Here is a 17,051-nt window from a genome sequence, read left to right as displayed (position 1 = left end):
TGCGCCGCGAGGTGGGGATGGACGAACGGTGTGGTGGGGGAGGAGAATCTCGGTGACCTTGGACGTTCGATCGATTCGGATCTTACCCGTAGAAACGGAAACCGAGCGTGTTTATCGAATCTGTGAAATCGTTGCAATTTTATCAGTGTCCCCTGTCGCTGTATCACTCTCCGTTTCGTGTTTTCTTCGAACGTATTGGTGATTCTCCGATCTATTTATACACATTCGTCCATCGTAAATGGAACAACGACGATCGCGATCCAAAGTCCGTGGAAGCATTTAAGTCGCTCCACGGTCATCCCGAATCCCTCGTAATTTGAATCGATTTCGTAAAATCGATGCTCGAACGGGGAAGCCATCGTCGTCGGCTTTAATCGCGAATTATGCATCGCGTACGTGTATCGCGCGAAAGATCGCCGGTTAATTGATGCCAATTAACGGTCCCCGCTAATCAAATGTACACAAAACGTGTCACGGAACGGTTCGAACACGCCGACACCTTTGGTATTTCGCGTTTCGAAGGCCGGTCGGCGTTTATTTTTCGACGGAACCGAGGTGTTTCCAGGACAAACAACACGGTTATATTTGTCAACCGCGTGACGACGGGGCACGCAGATATTTAAATATCGTACGCCGGTACACGGGTGGAGCGTTTTCTCGTCAACGACGGCCCACGTATCCCGCAATTTCGCGCTTCGATCGAGTTTCTTCGCGCGATTCCTCGACGAGAATGCACCGGGTCGGGAACTCGCGATCCACGGTGGTCCCGATTCAGGAAAATATATAACGATCGGTCAAAGTAATCGACTTCCTGGTATCGATGTTTCGGTAAGGTGTACAAATTTTTCAATGTTCACCGATTAAAATATAGCATGCATATTTCGATGCATTTCGATGCATTTCGATGCATTTCGATGCAATCTCCCCTAGAAACGAACACACGAATTTTCAAAGTTTCGAAGATCGTTTCAACACGTTCTTCTTCATCTGCTCGATGATTATGTACGTTAGGTTGCACGGTAAGTTTCGTCGAACTATTAAATTCGACGTTTTATATTTCCAAAGACGGTACCACCGTTAAAACGCGCGTGAAGTTTCGTGCAGATCACTCGACTCGTTCGTGTATTTACAGTCGTTGAAACGTTGAAGTCGCAGTATTTTTTCCAACGGAAAAAACGACGAAACGTATCGAACAACCTAGTACGTTACTCCAAACATCGAGAGCACTCTTTCGCGATAAGAAGCCACGCGTTGCGCGAACAATTCCTCCGCAATCTATACCGAAAACGAAGCCGAACCGAGCGAAGAAATTTCTCAAAAATCTTTACGATCGACAGTGTGTACTTTTCGCGTCGTAAGTGGTCCCAGATTCCTACACGTTAAAATATTATCGACACACTTTCTCTCGCCGATTGCGCAACGATCGTTCCCCACTTTGGAAATTATTTTTCTTCGAAATTACTTTTCTTACTCGACGTATTACCGATTTCGTTACAATTCACTCGCCTCGCTGGTCGCCCGTTCCGTTAAGACGATTAAATATAAACGAACAACGCGGGACCGATAAACGTAACATTAAATAAACGTAAAATCTACCAACCTGCGAACTATCGCATTGGTATAATTTCTAGTGGAAATTTTCCCTCGGTGTCTTTGCGGTTCGGAAGATACATCGAAAGGTCGGTAAATCTCCCAATCGGGAGCAGTGTGGTTCGAGGGAACGAGACCGCGGTGGTAGAGGCGGCGAACGAGGCGAGGAATTATCGCCTAATTACCAAGGCGAGGAATTGGTCCGGATTCGAGCTCACGGTCCCGTGCACGGTATTCCTGGAAGCGTAGCCGCGGCGACGAAAAATATTTTCGCGCGCGGTTCCCGTTACCGGCTCGCCGGATATACCCGTGAAACCGAACGACGTGGCGGAGGAGGGCACGAAATCGAGAAGATCGGCCAGGCAAACAAGGACTCGCGACGCGACGCGACGGTTCGATGGAAAATATCGTAAAAGCCACGAGACGACGCGCGTAAATATTTTGTACCACCGCGAGGAGTAAATACTTCGATTAAGAGGAAACCGACGACGACGACGACGACAACGACAACGACGATGGTGAAGCTTCATCGTCGATCGTCGCGTTCCCCCTCTTGGTCTCTTATCTGGTTCGGTAACGAGCACCGTCGTTGGATCGACCGTCCGTTGTCGATCTTCGGAGGCGCGGGCGAAATTTCGCGCTGGAAAGTTTCGTCCAACGAAAACAAGATTACGACGCGCACGTTTCCGCGCGCACCGTCGAATGAAAATATTACGTGTTCGATGACCGTGTACGCACACGCGCACGCGCGCAACAGAGAGAGCTCGCGGGGGATTCGCGAGCCGCGATTACGTGCAAATAAACGACCATCGAACGAAAACAATCCTCGAGGCTGGCCCGCGCGAAAGTGGCTCCTACGGATGCGCGCGCCGCTCGAGAGGCCCAGAGACGATCGTGAATCTTATCTATCCCTCGCGCGAGCGCGCGCGCACCGATTCCGGCTATCCGGACGACGAGCGCGAGAAAACAGACAAACACGATCAACGTAACGAGATTTCTCCCATCGAGCGGTTAGATTTTTCTTACTTTATCGTGGAATATTTCGTACCGTGATTCGACTTCGAATTTTTTCGGATAAGATACCGTTCACCTTTTGGTTTCTTTTCCTCGGGCGATCTCTTATCCGGGCACAGTTTACGCGACTCCGAAGACATTTCAACGGACTGGGTTATCGAAAGCTTCACCGGGTTATTGTTCAGTGTCGAGAGCGTTGTATTTATAGTATTTTCAACGAACAAATAACCACCGTAACAGCGACGATGCGATCGATCGATTCAAGCACCGTTTAAAACCGTACCTTTCAACGTTTTTATTCAAAAATTCTTTCGCTCGGTTTTCTTCGATGTGATCGCATCTATCGCCGTTAGTGGAATCTCGAACAATGTATCCCGCCATCGAAATAGGTGTTGGCTTCTGTTTCGAATAAACAAAACCGAACAACCGAAGCGACGAGCAGCGGAACAAACGAACGGCGCCTGTTGACATTCTTGGCAACGAAACGATAGAAGCAGGAGGATCGCGCTGACTTGGCGTACGTAACGTGAAATTTAGAATATTCTTTTCATTTTTTTTTTCTTTTCTTTTCGTTCAACCAAACCAGTTAATACACAGCGCGGGAATTTATAGTTCGCGTCCAACCGGTCCTATGGTTCTCAACGTTCCAACGAATATTATACAGAGGCGTTGAGAAAAAGGAAACTGATCGAAACTCGCAAATTTCTTCTCGAGATTGATGCAACGTGATTGAACACGTGCGTGATCGGTAGACCAGGATGCGACGTTCGCGCGCGAAAATTCGAATCTCTCTGTTGCATCGAAAATCAAATGTTCATTCGCCCTGTCTCGATCAGCCTACTACACATTACTCAAAGTATCCATCTAACTCGGATTTACGCTCTACTTAAATCATACGCAATGTTTCTTCCAATTAAGTTCTACTTCTCGTTACCACCACGGATAAATATATCATTGAGAACGAACACCGTACAATTTCCAATCGTACATCCTCCAAAGTGTTCTATTAATCGTTCTATAAACGATCGACGATCTCAGTGAGAAAATTCACCGCGTAAACTTCGTACAAAGGCATAGGTATAATTCGCGCGACAAGGTTAACAGCGTCGATCGACCGCGCGGATAATGTGTACCGGAATCCGCTCGATTTCCGGCGGTGTAACTATTCGAGGCACCGAGACAAATATTTTGGCCGGCTCGGGGCATCGTCGGTCCGTTCCGCGTCGTAGGCAGCCGCGCGACGTTTAACTAACAATTAGAAGTCGTAGCGTGTCGGTTGGGTTTTTATTTCATCGTTATTACATTCCGGATGCGGTGGAATCGTCGCGTCTCCTTTTCCCGCGTCCCCGTATTTCGTTTGGCGAAACCTCCACCCTCGTTGCTTTCCCTATTTCCAGCTCGCACCACGGCCGGCCCCGTTCGCTTCCTGCGTTCCGTCTCTCTCGTTTTAATAATGCCACGGTTGCATTGCTTGGAATTACGCGGTCGGGAATGTAAAAAGAAACCGCGACCGTTCTCGATGCGCCAGACGCTTTGCATACCGGCGAGGATTCGACTCGTTTCTGACATTATATTGTGCCATAAAGTGCGAGCTGCATTATGCGCACGCACATGACGCGCATGCAACTCGTCCGGTCGCGCACGAAAAAGGATCGTAACGCTGAACCGTAATGAATCGCTCTAGGAAGAGATTGCGAGAGAGAACCGATCGAGCCTCGCGGATGGACGCATGGACTTCCGGTGTTAATCCCCGCGACGCAATGTTCGATCGATCGAGAATTCGCCGCTCGAGATACCGAGCACACGCGCTTCGAGCTTCTTTTAGGTTCTTTCGTTTTCTAGAGGTGAGAGAATCCAAGATTTGTGAAGATTTTAAGCGAGGAAGAGAACATTTTTAGACGTTTTTAGGAGAATACTTCTGTATTCTATCGATGGTGACATCTGCACGCATAGGAAAGAATAAAAGAATAAAAGAAGATCTGGACTGTTATATGGCGAGCCGTCTGGCAACGTGCAAAGAGGAACATGGGAGTATTGGTAAAATTAAGTACAAAGTGTGTAATATATATAATAAATATATATGTATAAAACCACAGTGAATATTTTTCTTTACATATTTTCGCGGTAGGAAGAATATTCCAAGCTTGGAAAACTATGAAAATTGACAAGGTTGAGGTGAAATTTGGGCCTCTGTGACTCCCGGGACATTGCAAGGAAATTCTTCCTGCACGGAAGATCACGTGGGTTGGAGAAGAAGTTGATATGTAAAATTTCTTCGGTCGATCGTACATACAGTAAGAATCTTCGCGGAAAAATTGCAAGAACGTGTGCGTAATAAGGAAACAATTTGGGTCCTCGGTTAAATTTGGGCCTCAGTGACTCCCGGGACGTTACAAGGAAATTCTTCGTGCACGGAAGATCACGTGGGTCGGAGTAGAAATCGCTATTTAAAATTTCATCGATTGATCGTACATAAGAATCTTCTTCGTGAAAAATTGCAAGAGCATGCACGTGGTAAGGAAACAATTTGGGTCCTCGGTTGAATTTGGGCCCCAGTGACTCCCGGGACATTGTAAGTAAATTCTTCGTGCACGAAAGATCACGTGGGTCGGAGAAGAAATTGATATTTAAAATTTCATCGATTGATCGTAAATAAGAATCTTCTTCGTGAAAAATTGCAAGAGTGTGCACGTGGTAAGGAAACAATTTGGGTCCTCGGTTACATTTGGACCCACGCGACTCCCGACATATTGAAATTGAATTCTTCGTACACTTATATCGGAGAAGAACTCGTTATTTAAAATTTCATCAATCGATCGTACATAAGAATCTTCTTCGTGAAAAATTGCAAGAGTGTGCACGTGGTAAGAAAACAATTTTTGAGTCCTCGGTTACATTTGGGCCCACGCGACTCCCGACATATTGAAATTGAATTCTTTGTACATGTAGTTCGGAGAAGAACTCGCTATTTAAAATTTCATCGATCGATCGTACATAAGAATCTTCTTCGTGAAAAATTGCAAGAGTGTGCACGTGGTAAGAAAACAATTTTTGAGTCCTCGGTTACATTTGGGCCCACGCGAATCCCGACATATTGAAATTGAATTCTTCGTACACTTATATCGGAGAAGAACTCGTTATTTAAAATTTCATCAATCGATCGTACATAAGAATCTTCTTCGCGAAAAATTGCAAGAGCGTGCACGTGGTAAGGAAACAATTTGGGTCCTCGGTTGAATTTCGACCCACGTGACTTCCGACATATTGAAATCGAATTCTTCGTACACGTAGGTCGAAGAAGAACTCCCTATTTAAAATTTCTTCAATTGATCGTACATAAGAATCTTCTTCGCCAAAAATTGCAAGTGCGGCCCGAACAATTTGGGCCCGTACGACTCCTACTGACGTCACGAGTCCCAATCGTGTCCTTCGTACGGGAAAATCGTACAATATTGTAGCGCGTTCGTTTGTTCGATTAACCGCGCGAAGAGTGGTACCATCGCGTTTCGAAACGCCTCTTCGATGCACATCCGGAAGAAAATATTTACGTTGGTCGTGATCGCGATGTCGCCACGGGCCCCAGATAAAGGCCGTGTGTCTCCGTGCACGGTTACGATCGCGTAACTCCTAAACGAAATCCGCTTTTACGCGATAACGTCGTTTAATTTACCGCGAACGAGGAGGATCGCGAGTCGTCGCATACCGCTCCGATCGCGAATAGGCGAGCGAGTAAGCGGAGTGGCTCGTACGCTCGCGCGAGCGGATAGGCATCGCCAAATGTTTCCGTTTCGTAATCCGCGGGTCGAGCAGGCGCTGGAAACCTGTCAAAACGGAATATCGGATTTCAGCGTAACATTTTCCATTAGCCTCGCTCGCGATATTCGGGTCGCGCGCGATTACGCGACAACGTTATCGCGTTCATCGCCGGTGACTGCGAGGGGCCCTCGACGACCCCCTCTCCGATGACATCGTCGACCACGGCGATGTTTCACCTTTAAACCGGTACATTTCGCGCGCCTTTCGCTTTCTTCGTTAAAAGAACGCCGCGACCGCCGAGGTCCCGAGCGACTACGTGTTCCGAGAGAGACTCGTACCTACGTATCTACGTACCTACGTACCTACGTAGAGTCGAACTGTTGGTAATCACGATACCTAAGCTACGTGCCTTCGATCGTTCGCTTAATTCCACGTACGTGCGTACCGATCGCGGCTAAATCCGCGAACTAACGAGCCGCGAGACAAAATTTATGTCCCGTGTCCGTCGAGGTCCTTCGACTCTCGTCGAATCGCACGGCAAATTGACCAACGAGATACCAATCGCCACGACGAAACATCGCGGGAGCTCCTTTCGATCGATATTCCGCGTTTCGATTCTTAATTGCGATCGCTTTCGCGTTAAACGGAGCGCACCGAGATTCTCGAGTCGCTCGCCTTTATCGCGAACCGCGCGAATAAACTCCCGAGGAGAACGAAGGATCATGGATCGAGGACAATCTAGCGAAACGGAACGAGGAAACGCGATTCGCTCGTTGGTAGAGCGAAGAGGTCTCGAGAAAGAGAATCTCGGGAGTTTTCAAATTTCTTCCATCAGCGATTTCTCTCGCCCTTGCAATACACGCGTAAAAGGAAGAAATGTGTCGAAATGGTACATGTACTCCATTGTGAAGAGAAATATTTGAAACGCGGAAAAAAAAATACGCGCAAGGATACAAGCGAGTATGTCAAAAGTACACAATTGTACATCGAGAGTACACAACTGTACATCGAGAGTATACAACTATACATCCTGAGTACACAACTGTACATCGAGAGTACACAACTGTACATCGAGTGTACGAAATCTCGCGAAGAAGGGTGATCGTGTCGCGATCGTTCTCGAGATTCGAATCCTTTGACTTTCGTTCGAACGAATCCTTCGACTCTCAATTTTCCCTATCGACTCGGACTCACCCAATTGAAGTCTCTCGCTTCGAATCCGAGCGTGAAATCCCACCTCGAAACTGGGTATTAAATTCCACTGGTGAACATCGCGAACCGCTACAACGTTCTCCAACGAGAACCGAGTTCCGGGCGGTAGTAACAACATTTACGATGTAGGTAGGTAGTAAAGGTAGTAATATCATTTTCGAGGACAATCGAAAATTACTCGAAATCAGCTAATCGCGTTCGAATAGAATCCAGACGCTCCTCGATTCGCGTCGTAACGCATCGTCACCCCGTTGGAGAACACTCCGCCTCTCACCGCCCCCGGGCCGAGTATCCAGCAATTGTTCGCTGCTTTGCGTCGAGCAACAGCATCGGATACCGGAAGAAGATACCGAGCAACATCGGCCGGCACTCGTCCGTATTTCGCGGTTAATGTATCCGGTCGGGCGAACATCCATCATTTCTAGCTTTCTGCTACTTTTCGAAGTAATTAATCACGAGCGGCCATTGTTCGGACCCTCCTCGCGAGAACACGCGCGCACGCGTTCGAGCTCGCTCGCGAGCGAGCGAGAGAGCGAGTCTACTCGCGAGCTCACCGTTCAGATAACGCGTTATCGTAATCCAAGGGTGAGTCTCATCGAACGCGCCCACGGTATAAATACACGTCGATAGTATCGCGGAAGTTCGCCACGCTGCGATCGATCGACTTTTCGTTCCTGGAAGTTGCTCTCCAGTGTACACGCCCCCTGCCATAAATTTCTTTCGATGCGAGACGAACTCGAAATTCACTACGCGCGTGTGGATGTTCTTGGTAACGTTCAACGGTGTCCACGACTAATTCACGGAACACGGATGTCCGTGAGCGTAAATTGGAAGGGATCGGTCGGTATTCGGGGACAACGCGATGTAAGAAAGATCGAGACAATGGTTTCGAGAACGAATCGGCTCGTTGACTCGTTGTAAATGGCTCTGTACGCGAGCTATCGATATTAGATCGGTTTCGTGTAGAGTCTCCGGTTTGGAGGGTCGCGCGGGAAATTCGAATCGCGCTCGATCGGTTGCGTTCGATTCGTTTTTAGAGTGGATGGACTCGTTGGAGAATTGTGGAAAATTAGTAATAAACGATCCCGGATCGTTGTATATATTGTATTCGATATTGTTCGAAGGTTCGTGGCGTTTGCAAGCGGAACGGGCAGAGAGTTACATTTCCGAGGGTGTTCGAATTTAAAAGAGCGTAGAATTGTAAAGTTAGCCGCGGGTAACTCGAAATAGGGTGTATCTATAATGTATCGATAACCTCGTTTAAATTTGCACCGGGTTATCTCTGCGAGATCGTTTTCCGATTGTTCGTGTACGAAAGGAGGAAAGTGACGGAAAGACCGAGCGAGGCGCGGCGATTCTATTTAAAAGCGGAACAGTGACGAAAATTGATTCCGATGCGCGAAAACCGCGCTGAGACGCGCTATATTTAATTCGTCGAATGGAAGCCGTTGAAAATAGAACAAAAGCGAGGCGTTTTGTCATCCACGATCGTGTGCAACCGGTGACGCGCCGCTTACCGCGAAATACGAATCCTTAAAAAATCGGACGACGCAACCAACGAGCCAGCTACTTGCCTATATTTCGAACGCGTGACGATACACACGAGATTCGCCAAGATTTCGCCCACCGCTTAGCAAAGATGTCCGATGGTGTACCAAAGGGATCGTTTTCTTTCCGCGTGGATTAGTAACGAACGTGTCTTTTCCCGGCGACTTCGAGCGCGTCTCGTCTCGTCTCGTCTGGCCGCGTTCGCGATGAAAATAGAACGCGTCGTGTCTCTTTACGCGCGTCACGCGAGTCGATCTTGAAAACGGAGAATCGAAAGCAACCTCGAGGATTCGAAACGACCGCGCGAGTCCCGCGGGTTCGATCGTTCCGCGTGGCGAACGTGTTAATAATCGAATATTGAGTAATAAAGTACTCGATCGCGAGCGAAACGGAAATCGTACGCGGAGATCTCGCGAAGCCACAGTTGCGACAGACTCGTCGTGACGCGGACTTCTAATTACGATTCGAGTGTATCGTTATTTCTGCAAGTAATCGCGAAGGACATTTTTATCGATGATATCCGATAAACAACGAGTCAATATTTATATCCGTGCGGATCGCCGCGACGACAGATAGTATCTGTGTCTAGTTCGGTCGCGCTTCGTTGAATCGGAAATTATCCGATTACCGCGAAGAATACACCACGGGATAAAAAGTTACTAAATTTCTTACTATTCTCCTCCTCTTACGCGATCCCAAAACAAAACTCTGTATTACGCGCGTTCAAAGAATACAACAAACTAATCATTTCACCGAGAAGCACCGTCGAAAGATTCCAACCTTTCGCCTCTGCTTCCGGTTTCGAAGATACTAAATAAACCCAACTATCTACGATTCTAAACGCAAAAACGCTACGTGACTTCACCATCCTTCAGATCCTCCTAAACAGAAGTGTTCCTTCTCTCTTAAGAATACTTTTAACATCAACTTGACCAAGAAACTCGCCTGCCCGAAATCGTCCACTTCGGTTCGTCCAGTTCCGGTTCACGGAGGGTGGTCGCACCTCCTCGAGTTTTAGGCGGAGCCCCGATCCTCGCCGTGTCACGGATAACACGAGACGAGGCATTTCCGAAGAAAATGTCCCGATAAATTCACGGAACTAACGTCCTCCTGACCATTCGTCTTCCGGTATCGCGCGACGCCGGCCAAAGTTCCCCGTTTCGGCGCAATATCTCGCGTAAGATACGCGCGGCTCGCACGCAGGTAGCCAACCGGCGCTTTACGTCGTCGTATCAACGCTCCGCGCGCGCGATCTACGCGAGCGGATACACGCGCGTCGGGGTGGTTGCGATATTCGGCTCGAACGACCCGGCCAGAGGGAACGTGACGGTGAACGTGTTCCCTCTTCCCTCGAAACGGGGGGCTGTGTGTTAGGGGAAACGCTTCTCTCTCTCTCTCTCTCTCTCTCTCTCTCTCTCTCTTTCTCTCGTAGCATTGAACGCCACCGTGGCGGTTTGCTCGACGCAAACGTTCGGCAGCCGCGCGCAAACGTACGAATCTGCTTCTGCTATCCGGTAGACGCACGCTCGCTGGCCGCTCGGTTGGTCGGTCGGTCGGTTGGCTCGGTCGTATGAATTTAGTGGGCGACGCCACGGTGTCCGATAAATTATGCATCTCCTCGACGGCGAAAGGTGAACCCGGGAGTTCAAACAATATTGCGGACGGTTTTCGTTCAAGACGGACCGTTTCCTCGCCGCGACGAAGAACAATATTTGCCGCTCGTTCGAGCGACCAACGCGTTATTCCGGTACCTCCGAGAACCGTGTTCTTTGTTCGTGGAAAGAAGGCAACGATATCGGGGTAATCGGGATACCGACTCGAGTGTCCCGAAAAATTCGAACAAAATGGCCGCGTAATGGCACTCCAGAGCAACAGAATTTCCTCGGGAGTATGTTTCTTTTTTCTCGCAAAGTTAACCTGACTGGGTTACTTCGGATCGGGGGTAGGTTGTTTTTCTCTTGGAACGATTGGTGTCAATTTTTACTGAAATAATCGTTCGAAAAGTGTGTGCGTATTATAGACGTAAAAAAAATGAATTCGATACGGTACACTTGCGAGATTCTGAAAAAATTCAAACGTAAATGGTACTCGTGATCAACGAACTTTCTTGCAAAGTTAACTTTGCTGCGTTACTTCGGATTGGAGGGTACATTGTTTTTCTCTTGGAACGATTGTTGTCCATTTTTACTGAAATAATCGTTCCAAAAGTGTGTGCGTATTATAGACGTAAAAAAAATGAATTCGATACGGTACACTTGCGAGATTCTGAAAAAATTCAAACGTAAATGGTACTCGTGATCAACGAACTTTCTTGCAAAGTTAACTTTGCTGCGTTACTTCGGATTGGAGGGTACATTGTTTTTCTCTTGGAACGATTGTTGTCCATTTTTACTGAAATAATCGTTCCAAAAGTGTGTGCGTATTATAGACGTAAAAAAAATGAATTCAATACGGTACACTAGCGAGAATCTGAAAAAATTCAAACGTAAATGGCACTCGTGATCAACGAACTTTCTCGCAAAGTTAACCTCGTTGCGTTACTTCGGATCGGAGGGTACGTTGTTTCTCTGGAACGATCGTTGTCAGTTTTTACTGAAACTTACTCCAAACGAATAATCGTTCCAACAGTGTGTGAGTATTCTAAACGTAAAAACATGAATTCGATGCTGTACACTTCCGAGAATCTGAAAAAATTCGAACAGACAAAATGGCCACGTAAATGACTCTCGTGACCCACCGATTTTCCTCGGGAGTACGTTTCTACTTTCTTGCAAAGTTAACCTCGTTGCGTTACTTCGGATCGGAGGGTACGTTGTTTTTCTGGAACGATCGTTGTCAGTTTTTACTGAAATTTACTCCAAACGAATAATCGTTCCAACAGTGTGTGAGTATTCTAAACGTAAAAACATGAATTCGATGCTGTACACTTGCGAGAATCGGAAAAAATTCGAACGTACAAAATGGCCACGTAAATGGCACACGTGATCACCGAACTTTCTCGCAAAGTTAACCTCGCTGCGTTACTTCGGGTCAGAGGGTACATTGTTTCTCTCTTGGAACGATTGTTATCAATTTTTACTGAAATCTACTCCGAACAAATAATAGTTCCAACAGTGTGTAAGTATTATAATCACAAAAACACGAATTCGATGCGGTACACTTCTGACCCAGGATCCTCGAGCGCAAAACGGAAGAACGTTCCAAGGTTATAGCACAAACTTAACTGGAAATTATAATCGTTGGATAAATATTGCGTTACCCTTCGTGCAAGGATGTCATCTCGCTTCCTTCGAAGTAGCTGGGACTCGTCCTTAATTTTGGAGATGAATCCACCGAAAGACTTCATCCCCGTGTCAGCGACGAAACGTAAACTCGAAGAACGGGGGAACGAGCGCCTCGATAGATGAAATTTCCAAACTCGATAAAAGTCTACGCTTTATATTCGGCGTAGGAACACTCGTCGAAACGCTCGCGAGTGTCGATTCGCGGAGGTCACCGAGAACCGTTTACGTTCTTCGAGGTTCGAATCGTCGTAATCTCCACTCTTTCGGCGAACTCGATGCACGTGTTCGAAACGTTAGCGAAGTCTCGATCGTCGATCCGACGAACCGATCGTCCGAACGCGAGACAACGAGCGAAAGCGTGCCACGGTCCGCACAGACGTACGTATAGACGACGGGACCACCTGCGAACACAGCTGCATGCGTTTACACCTGCAAGCCGGCACCGCTTTTTGTTAATTTCCAAACGAACGCGCGCACGTGTGACCTCGGTCGTGAACGTAAGCCGGTCTAACGACACCGAAACGACACTCGGAATTGCGTCAACGAGGAGGACGTTACGTCGCTTCGATTTACGTGCGCACCGCGAAACGACGAACAACGACTGCCCGCTCCTCGTGTTTACCCGTATACCTAAGTTCGCGGTGTACCGACGTCACCGAGCATCATGAAAAACGAATACACGCGGCACGGTACGCGATAAGAGTAAACACGTGATACACGAAAGTAATCTACTCGAAACCATCGACGATGTCGCGCGTACGCGTATTGGGAACGCGATTTCGCGGACACACAGAGCTCCGAGTTTAAATAATCGAGGAGAGTGTGCAACGCACCAGGATCGAAACGGTTCGTCGATGAGGAAACTTCTTCGGAGAAGGTTGTCTTCTCGCGTCTTCGTTAAATCCACGTTGGAGGAACGTTTACTGTGAAACGACGCGACCGAACCTCGGGGTTATCACCTGTCGTTACGTAATCTGCCATCTTAGTTTCGCGATTAAAAGTCCACCTCGTGTAACATCGGTGCTGTACCGTGGTTTCTCTTTTCCTTCTTCTTCTTCTTCTTTTTTTTTTCTCTCTCTCTCGATCGCGCGGCCGATTAGCGTCCTATCGGTCCGCGTAATCGCTCGATCGATCGATCGTCGAGATACCGTGTTCGTCGAAGTTCACCGCGTACAGGCGCTGGAGAAGCACGGGGAGAGTCAACCAGAAACGCGGACGGGAGGATCCTTTTCGTCGTGGCGGCCATTTTTCTTTACCAATCGTCGTCGAGCGAACTTTCCTTCGCGGTTGAGAAATCGACGATTTTCCAAACACGTAGCCCGTCGATCGCTTCGCCCGTATTGTCTCATCGTTATTCGATAATAAACCGGCACGCGTTTCACACTGTACGAGAGAATTTCAAACGAAACGAAACGCGTCCAGTATTCCTCGGAGATAAACCTCTGACACGCGCGGCGGAAGGTAGACGATCAACCACATCCATTTTTATTCTTCTTCTGTCCCAAGTATAATTATTTGTACTCTGTGAATCGTCCAAGCCTGATCGTTGCAAAATCACACAGTCGAGATTTCTTATCGAAGGCGTGTGTTCATGTTATCCGGGCGCGAGCGTAAGAGTAGTTCCAAATAATAAAGGAATGTTCTCTGTAGGAATTTTCTCGGTTCGTTCGTATCGCAACATATTGATCGGGATTTTTTCGAAACGATTGTCTCCATCGACAATCTGGAACACTCGTGAATCTTACGACGAGGAGCTCGAGCTCGAAACGCAGACCACGACGACAGAGAAATTCAAGAGTTATTTATTAATCGTCCACATCGACGAGATAATTGTTTGGAATTGTTTGTGCACGCGTTAGGATCAATTTTTCAATAATCTAGATGTTCGCCGGGTAGGGAATAAACACGTTCGAAAGAGCAATCGGGCAACTCGCCGACTCGAATCTGTCGTCGCGTATTCCTAATTGTCTAGTTGACCTTCTGCTACGCTGATCGGTCGTTATTACCGTTGTTCGGCTTTGAACGGAGCCCGATCTACGAGCACCGCGAAAACACGCGAAACTCAACCTCCGAGCAAAGTTCGTACGTTCGCGTGACTTTTCGAACGTGACGCCTCTAATAACCGCGAATCGATCGGCTCGAATCGCGTAATGGCCTCGTTCTCTGTCACGGGATCGTCGAGAGTGTCGTTCAATTTTCACGTACACACGATCGTACATACTTCGCGGTAGATATGCACGAACGCGTCGCAAGCCGCGTCCTTAATTCCACGAACGCGAATGTAATCAGTTCCGCTAATTGCACCGATATCGGTATCGTAATATCACCGGAAATCGCGATCGATTCACGCTTAACGCCGATAAAAATTCAACGGCGACCGGTGCGAGTTCCGCGAACAATTTTTTTCTATTTCGCTATCGAGGCGGGCGAATAAACGTTCCACGAAAGGGTTCGCGAACAGGAGGTGTTGTTCAGAGTTTGATAACAGTCGAGACGCGAATGAATCGATAAATATTCCGTAAGGAGAATCGTGACGTAGTTGGTTTTTGTAATTTTAAAAGAATCTTGGATCGAGGGATCGAGTTGCTGGAAAAGTGGGTACAACGTACGAACGAAGTACGCGAGAAAGACGCTTCGAATGTTTACCTCGCTCCTTCGCGTGAAATCGTCACCCAGTGGTTTCTATTAGCAGTCGGAAAAACACCCTGTAAAGTATTTGGTGGACGTTATCCGCTTGCCAGGTTGCCAACTCGAGGAGCTCGTTTCCATCGCTTGGCTCTACGTTCGCTCGAACACCATCCACCCGAATCGATCTATCGTCGGTTTCTAGACACGATGTACTAGCTTCGAGCGAAACCTGGTTATTTTCTACCGAACCGAGTTTAGAATAACCAGTCGCTCGTTTTATTCGTTACAGTTCGTATCGAAGGAAAGTTTGCGCGCGATCTTATATCCTCTTACGTATACATCTTCCGGTTTCGTTCTTTTTCGCTACTCTTTCCTCCGCTCCCTATTATTTCATTACGTTTTTATCGTATCGCTGTCAAGGTCGGGTTAATAGCAGCGTATACCTCGCCCTTGTAACGAACGTGCATTTATTTTTATCTCCGCGCGTTAATTTCTTATTGGATCGTCTCTTTTCCTCTCCCTCGTTCGTCGCTCGATATTTCACACAACGTACGATCCTGTTACTGCTTGAACGTGTTGTTATTATTGTTATTATTATATATACGAGGGTGTACGGTATCGTTCGGCTGGATGTACGTACGTTGGTCGTGACGTCACGCGGGGCGCCGTCACGTGAAGAAACAACACGCGCTTAGATTTATTCGGCGGTGTACATTAGCGTCCGGGCCGTACGCCAAGAACAAGGGGAAGGTGGTCGTGTCTCGGTGGTCTTTCTCTCTCGGGGTTCCTTATGGCGCCTCGTGCACCGAACAGGATCGATTAAATGTTTCGCGAACTCCGAACGCGAGGTCGGCTTTCCACGAATAACGAGAATCGTCACGGTATCGTCGATGTTTGCTCGCCGATAGCGCGCCTACGGAAGTAGATAAAGGACAGCGGTTATGGAATTGAACGACGTTGAAATTTCCGTAACGCGTCAAAGTAACGAGCTTGAGCCCGTATCTACGTTACGTACAAGTCACAACGGCCGATTTTACCGTAGTTTTTCCAACGATTTTGCAATCTACAATTTCGTAACGTACACGCGATACCGTACAAATTGGCCCCGTTCCACAGATCGATGATCGACACGATTTTTCTACACCGAGAACAATCCATGGTCGAAGTAATTTTTTTTTACTCGTCGATAGGTTCCTAGACCCTTTGCGTATATCATCGAAGGGCTCAAAATTACGTTCTCGTGTTCCGTGGATATATTCGAAGGTACCGAACTCGATATCGTTAAACGATATCGTGCATTTCGATCGAAGGCGCGATCTTGAATCCAAGGTCGAAGTAATTTTTTTTTTTACTAGTCGAGAGGTTCCTGGACCCTTTGTGTGTTTCATCGAAGGGCTCAAAATTACGTGGACGTATTCGAAGTATCGAACTCGATATCGTTAAACGACGTCGTGTATTTAGATCGAAGGCGCGATCTTGAATCCTAACCTCCAAGTTCGTTCGACGAGGCGAACGGTAATTATGTACGGTGTAAGAGAACAATGGACTGTGCAGAATTTAAAGTAGACGATAACGTTCGAATTGTACAATTTTCCGTGCGTTGTCAATGTCGAAGACACGCACGAAAGTCGCGCATGTAGCGTCGAGTTCGCTCGCGTTATAGAGCACAGAATCAGATGAAAAAATACGCGACGTTATTTATAGAAGTCCCTTTGGCGCAGAGGATAGCGCGTTGGACTTCTAATCCAAAGGTCGCGGGTTCGATCCCCGCAAGGGATGATCGTTTTGTTTTTCGGTTATCGAAGATATCACTAAACGGACTTCTGTTGCTGTTTTACGATACTCCGAGAACATTGAAAAAATGTTTAAAAATAGGAAAAGGCATAATTTATCGTCGTTTTGTTTTTCGGTTATAAAAAGATAGCGCAAAGACTTTTGTTCCCGTTTTTCGATGCTCCACGAACGTCGAAGAAATGTTTAAAAATAGAAATACATAATTTACGGTCGCTTTGTTTTTCC

The 17,051-nt window shown here is 47.3% G+C and overlaps 1 protein-coding gene and 1 non-coding gene across 2 annotated transcripts in view; one reads left to right on the top strand and one right to left on the bottom strand.

Moving 5' to 3' along the window:
• Pdk1 (Phosphoinositide-dependent kinase 1) overlaps positions 1-17,051 on the bottom strand; it is a 51,750-nt gene that overhangs the window by 33,110 nt on the left and 1,589 nt on the right. The window lies entirely within an intron of this gene.
• Positions 16,739-16,811, top strand: Trnar-ucu (transfer RNA arginine (anticodon UCU)). The gene has a single exon. It is a non-coding gene; the product is annotated as a tRNA-Arg (tRNA).

Source organism: Ptiloglossa arizonensis, chromosome 6 (genome assembly GCF_051014685.1).
Source record: "Ptiloglossa arizonensis isolate GNS036 chromosome 6, iyPtiAriz1_principal, whole genome shotgun sequence".
NCBI lineage: Eukaryota > Metazoa > Arthropoda > Insecta > Hymenoptera > Colletidae > Ptiloglossa > Ptiloglossa arizonensis.
The sequence above is the reverse complement of the archived record's forward strand: the minus strand, read 5'-3'. Positions and strand labels throughout refer to the sequence as shown.